This window comes from Macaca thibetana, chromosome 5, assembly GCF_024542745.1.
Source record: "Macaca thibetana thibetana isolate TM-01 chromosome 5, ASM2454274v1, whole genome shotgun sequence".
Classification (NCBI taxonomy): Eukaryota; Metazoa; Chordata; class Mammalia; order Primates; family Cercopithecidae; genus Macaca; species Macaca thibetana.
The window spans coordinates 139066994-139073701 of record NC_065582.1 but is presented as its reverse complement, the minus strand read 5'-3'; positions in this window follow the sequence as shown (position 1 = coordinate 139073701).

Genomic DNA, 6708 nt, shown 5'->3' with positions numbered 1-6708 from the left:
TACAACCTCTCAAAGAATAAAAAATGCAGTCGAACGTACAGTTGAACCCAGGTTTGTGTCTTGCAAAGTAGTCATTGAGATTTTTTTCTACTGGGATTTTTCTAAACAGACTAAATCCTGATAATACTACCAATATAGATTCTACCAGTTCTAGAAGAATTGAATATTCCCTCCTAATCACTGCTGCTTTTCCTTTATGGAAAAAGGAAAGTTTTCTTTTATGGTTTTTCCCCCACTGTTTATCATTGTTTGCCTTATTAATGGCCTTTTAAATCTAGGTTCTACAGGGTATTTATTCTTGAAGCTGGGGCAACACTGTATTATTGATGGAACATTCCCATGTGAATCCTAATACTCCCAGAAGGTACTGCACAACAAATCCTATTTCTGCCAAGATATAAATAGAAGATTTAGAACTATATAAGAGGAATGGACAGTTCTTGACATTCACCACTGCTTCTCAAGAGTGCATACAATATAATAGATGTACAAGGAAATGCATTTTCTGCCTCTGCCCCCTTTTTAAATTATTAACTTTCCAGTTGTCCTGTTAAATAATTTACTAATTTGCATACAAGAAATGTATAATTTGCAAGCCTTACCTCAGAGTGGCAATCAACCATCCCAGTTTACTAGATAACACATTTTTCTACCTGATACTCCCCAAATAAACTGAATTGCAGTGTATCTGCTTTTTCTTTTTTTAAGCTAATTAACTCATTGTTGATCTGTTTCTTACATCTTTTTAAAATACTCACTGGATAAAGCTTGAAATTTTACAACAATGCCCCTGAGACAATTTTAGGGAAGTCCTTTGATTATTCTAACTTAACTTCAGTGTCATGGAAAACAGAATTATATATCCAAGTGTTCTTTCATATTCAGAACATCCAGTACTCTTCCAAGAAGGGAATGTTCATTATATACACAAATATTTATTGACTTGTGTTGCTCAACTCCTTATCTCAAGGAAAGTCAATAACTCTCTTTCTTGATAAAAAACTACCACGTGAGCCAAGCACAGTGGTTCACACCTGTAATCCCAGCATTTTGGGAGTCTGAGGTGGGCTGATTGCTCAAGACCAGCTAGGACAACATGGTGAAAACCCATCTCTACTTAAAATACAAAAATTAGCCAGGCATGGTGGCACGTGCCTGTTGTCCCAGCTACTCGGAAGGCTGAGGTGGGTGGATCACTTGAGCCCGGAGGGTCAAGGCTGCAGTGAGCTGAGATCGTACCACTGCACTCCAGCCTGGGTGACAGAGTGAGACCCTGCCTAAATAAAGGAAAAAACAAAACAAACAAACAAACAAACAAAAACTACCATGTGGCATTATACAAAGCCAAGATTTCACAACAGTTTTGAAAATTCCAAATGACTTAAATGTTTACAAGGACCAAAAACTTTTTGACATTTTAAAATAAGCTTTTTCCTGTTTAACCACCATGCAGCATGCGGTGCCATCATGATGGGAGCCTGATGGCTAATGTGAAAGGTCATGTCATTTAAAAGGTTAACAGACATGAAAATTGGGAAGTTTAATATTATTTAATACAAATAAAATTGCTTTTGAAAGAAAGGCATCTGGGTTGAGGGTGGCTTGCTTGAAAACCTATCTATCATCTCTGAATCATTATTTTGCTCCTCTTGACTTTACTCAAGGGGCCTAATCCTACAGTGATTCAAGAGGTTTGAGAAAGCAGGACTCATGAGACTAAAACTTAGGAAATTACTATCCTGCCAGCAATGGGACACCTCTTTGGCTACCACCTCACCTAAAACTTGATTGAATCAGAAAATTAGCTGAACTTTCCACACCAGTCTCCTGCTTTTTAATTCATAGCATCCTGTACTAAATAGCTGGGGCTTTCAAAAGCAGGTGCTATGTATATACAGAAAGAAATACATACCTTCTGCTGCCTCTCAAAATCCGTTATGCTAAACTCACCAAATATGTTACACGTTAAGTGTTTTATACCCTGTGTTTTTAGATCTCCAGTTACCAATTTGCTGTCTATCCTCCTACCAAACATGATTTAACCAATTCTTATCCTGATTGATATTACAATTCTTGTAAATAAAAGAATCCTTTTCTCCCTCTTTATTTTTACCAAGTAGACTTCTTTCATTGCAAATAAACATAAATTACAATATTTTAAGGCTCTTTGACATAAGCATCCGCTTTCTTACCTAAGCAGGTAATACTTTTGTATACCTACCAGACCACTAAAGAAGCTAAATGTCAAGAATGAGTATTTCAGTAAAACCTGCAGAAATTGTAATGAAATGGGACAGGTTTAAAAAAATGCCAAGAAAGTTAAAGGTAGACTCCTTACTTTTATATTTCAAGTTTTCTATTTTGTATCAATATATGCTGCATTTTCTGATTGAAATTGCTGTTCTGTCCAATGAAACTTGTGATTTTCTGTAGTTGCTTTTTACATTTGAAAGCAAACTTTCATACTGTGTGTGCTTAACCGTACCCTTTCTGTTAGGGATTTGACTAAAATACTCTGTTTCATTAATTCCTTTTTATGTGCTTAATGTATGTGACATTTATGGCTTTGTTATCTCAAAAGCTATCTGTGGACAAAATCCATGAAGCCTGTTGACTGTGATTTACACACGTGAAAGAAAAATATCAATTTCCTCCTAAGCAGTGAATCAGTGAATAAGAAACTGTTCAGTGGCCTCTGATTCCTGACCCTTTTACCCTTCATGGCCTTTTTTCTATTCTTAATCATTCCTTGAGTAATTGTGTGTTCTTGTAAAATGCAAAATCAATTTACATGCAATCAGGTATGGACACAAGAATTGCTTGTGCTCTCGATTTCAGGACTCAGAGATACCATAACAGTCACAGGACTGGCGTTCACTCAGTATTTTTGTTAATAATGTGGCTTTGCTATAAAATAAGTTGGTGTTTCCTTTGCTTTGGTACTACAAGAGTTTAAATGTTGCAGCAAATGAAAGAATGAAAACACATTTGAAAGCTGGTGTCAAAAATCATCAGCTGTACTTACAAAAGTTGTTGTGCAGCTTCTGAAATGTAGTTTATTGCTGTAAATATGTACAATTTATGTTAGCTCGTTTATTCTGAAAACACAAATAAAACTTTTTTTTAAATTACAAATGCCTACATATAAAAAGCTTACTTTGTACTATGTTTTAAAACATGCAAGATGTCAGGAATATCTTTTTGTAATCCTTAAAAATGTTTAGAATTTTGAATCTATCATTTGAGAACTTTTATTATAAAATTTAATACAAAGCTACATCCCTTTATTTGGAAGAAATTCTTTTCAGGATTACTCAGCAATCAAAAAAAAAAAAAAAAAGATACCAGCGCTTTTCCAGGAACTTTTGTCTGTACCACTTTGATTTTTAAAAATATTATTTAAGATAACAACATGCCTTACAAACATTTAAACATATGGGGTGTTTATATTAAAAAAGAAGAAATGAACAGTCTCCTTGTATTCAAAAATAATGCCTAAAACTGACTTATTGGTATCCATTTGTGAGGTGTATTATGTCAAACTTCTTTTAAAATCTCCATTGTAAATATGAATGTTAGAGTTGGCCTATTTGTCAGACTTCCCTAATTTGAAGACTTCCAACTTCCAAATTCATTCTCTCCCTTGAGAAAGAATGTGTTGACAATAAAACAATGAACAGACCAAAAGTGTGAATTTTATTCATCCATTAACTGGTGATTAGTAGAATAGCTTTTCAATAAAAGTCTAAACTCCAACCCAGGGATGACTTTAACATCCATTTAACAAAATAACTGGGAATTGCCACTTTAAAAGCAGAGCAAGAGAGAGCTGAGGCATCCTACACTGGCTACTATTTCCACAGACTATATTACACAATGGGAGAAATAAGTGCCCATCAGTTTTATTTAAATCAGAAAAGGAACACATGTATATGTAACATGTACAGAATTTTCTATGTCAATAAGAAGCCTGAGTAAGATAGGTGTTTAGCATCCAGCATCTTCCTAAACGAAAGTGTTGTTTAATTCAGCAATCATTGAATAGTAATCATGCAAGGGCAATGGGAAAAGGATAGAGTAAAGATATCAAACAGATCTTCTCAGTCTCAGAGAAAATTACAGTTTAGATTGGGAGGCCAACTTAATAAACCATATTAGGGCAAATTAGCATATCTACACATTCACAATAATTACAAAGTGAATATGAAAGTATTCGGATAAAAGTATTTTTGTCATACACTGACATTCAAGAGAGTTCTCCTTCAGGCACCTGGGAACATATGTTTGCATAGTCACTGTATCTGTGTCACCAGTATCCCAGTTATCTAAGTCCACTGCATAATTTCTTTTTCTTTTTTTAATTCCGAAACATTTCAAACATAACCATCGCCCAGATTCCACAACTATCAAAAGTCTGCAACTATTAAGTCACACTTGCTTCATTTGATCAGTTGTGGGGTTTTCTTCTAATGTATTTAAAGGTAAATCTTATCCCTTATGTGATTTCACTTATACATATATCTATAAATTATGGGCATTAAGAAAATCTAACCATAATACCATTATCATACCAAACAAAAATAATAGCTCTTTGACATTATTTAATGAATTTTATTCACATTTCCCCAATTGTCTCCAAATACCTTTTTACAGTTGTTTTTTCAAGTGAGGATCGAAATGAGGTCTCTTAAGTCTCTTTGACTCTAGAATATTTCCTCTCTCCCTTTCTTCTATGCCAGAAGCTCTGCCAGTTCTGCAGAACGGCCCACGTGCTTACACATGGTGCTATTCAGCTTGGCCATTTTTTTCTCTGAAGATAACATTAGAATTTGCTTCATAGACATTTTGTGAGAATTAAATCAATCCAAAATGTATGAGATTTTTGTTTTTCCCATTTTGTCTCTTCCCACAGAGATATGGAAGTTCATCAAGACAAAAAGAGTTTGCCAAGTAAGTGACCGAGCCAGATGCCCAACTCCAAAGCTCACACTCTGCCTTACACTTAGACATTCTAATTGTTCAGAATATAAACAAAATTAATCGAAAACTCTTGCTGAGCTTCAACATGTTCAGTTTCAATATACATTATGAAAAGTGTACATTAATGAAAAACACGTAGCACTGAAAGAAAATGTACACTGAATGTGTACTATGTGTTTTTCATTAATACAATCATCGTACAGTACAATGTACATTGTACACATAATACTGAAAGAAAAACTGAGTTTACCAGGGTGAATTATAGTATGATTCTTACAAAACAGAAAGAAATGAAATCCAAAGATAGCATTTAAAATATATTGTAAAGGGGTGGGGCATGTGGAAAAAATAAATAATATACTGTAAAAACTTTTCCAATATAGAAATATTTAGTGTTTGAAATGAAAGCATTTTTAAAGATTTAAATTATAAAGATGTTCAAAGGAGGAACTGGTTTGCAATAAAATGTGGCTAGAGGAAACTCAAGTGACTACAGAATTTTCCGACCCTCTCTTTAAATTACTATTTCACTGTAAAAATATAAATAAGTAAATAAGATCTAAAAACATAAAAGACCTGCAAGTATGGCAAGCCCATATATTTTTTTTAACTGTCAAGCAGTTTCATTTAAGAGGAAACAGTATATTTAATATATTGCAATTCAATAGATGATTCCATATTTAATAAATAAAAATGTAATTATGTAACTTGAATGGGTTGTATTCTGATAATATTAAACCTTTAACAAAAATATTAACATATTTTAGCTTTCTTATGTAGAAGTCTATTTTCTACTAGGGGGAAAAATGGAAGAAACTGAGATCATGGTCTACATTCAGAGAGTGTTTTTACTGCTCAATTAAATTTCTTGGTTTCACATTTAAGACTTTATAGAAGTAAATTATGTGGTTTTCAATTTAAGAATAGATGAATGCAGAAACATTATGTTGGGAAAAACAAAGAGACCCTAAAAAAAAAAAAAATCCACATACAACTAATGTGCCGCGCTGGAGAACTCTGCACGTTATGCACATGTACCCTACAACTTAAAGTATAATAATAATAAATAAATTAAAAAAAAAAAAGTAAATCAACTTTTAAATCAGTTAACTTTGGCGTCTGGTAGCACATAAATGAAAGACAATACTTCACCTAAACTCGGTGAAGTTTTCTTCAAAACTTTTTTTTTCTTAAAAGAAAAATAAGATATTTATCATATATCCTAAACAGAAAATATCAGTAGCAGGAGATGTCAATTTTGGTTGGACATTGAGTCTATGAATATCATCATATCACATTCTCAACATAGGTATTATCTACAGAAGTAACTCGCTTTTCAAAGAAAATAGCATTCTTAACAGAAACTTTAGCTTTATTAGAAGATAATTATGTCCCAATGTTAAACAAATATAACCTTAACTATTTCAATTATCACAGGAATACGTGACATTATTATCAATGAATTATGTTTGGTTTTGCCAGGCAAGTCATCACAAGATAGAACCACTTTTGCTAGACAAGCTGTAGATCAGTCTGTGCGGTACAGCCTACCAGTTACATACTCTGTATCTGCAAGGAGAGATAATCCTCTCAACGGAGTTTATTTGAATCTGCTCTCCTTTAAAAGGGTCTTAAATATTTTTAGGATGCTTTTTCTTAAATAACCCTAGGCAGAAAATAAAATGCTACATGATATAGCTCAGCTTTTGACCCTAATTCTAAGATTCA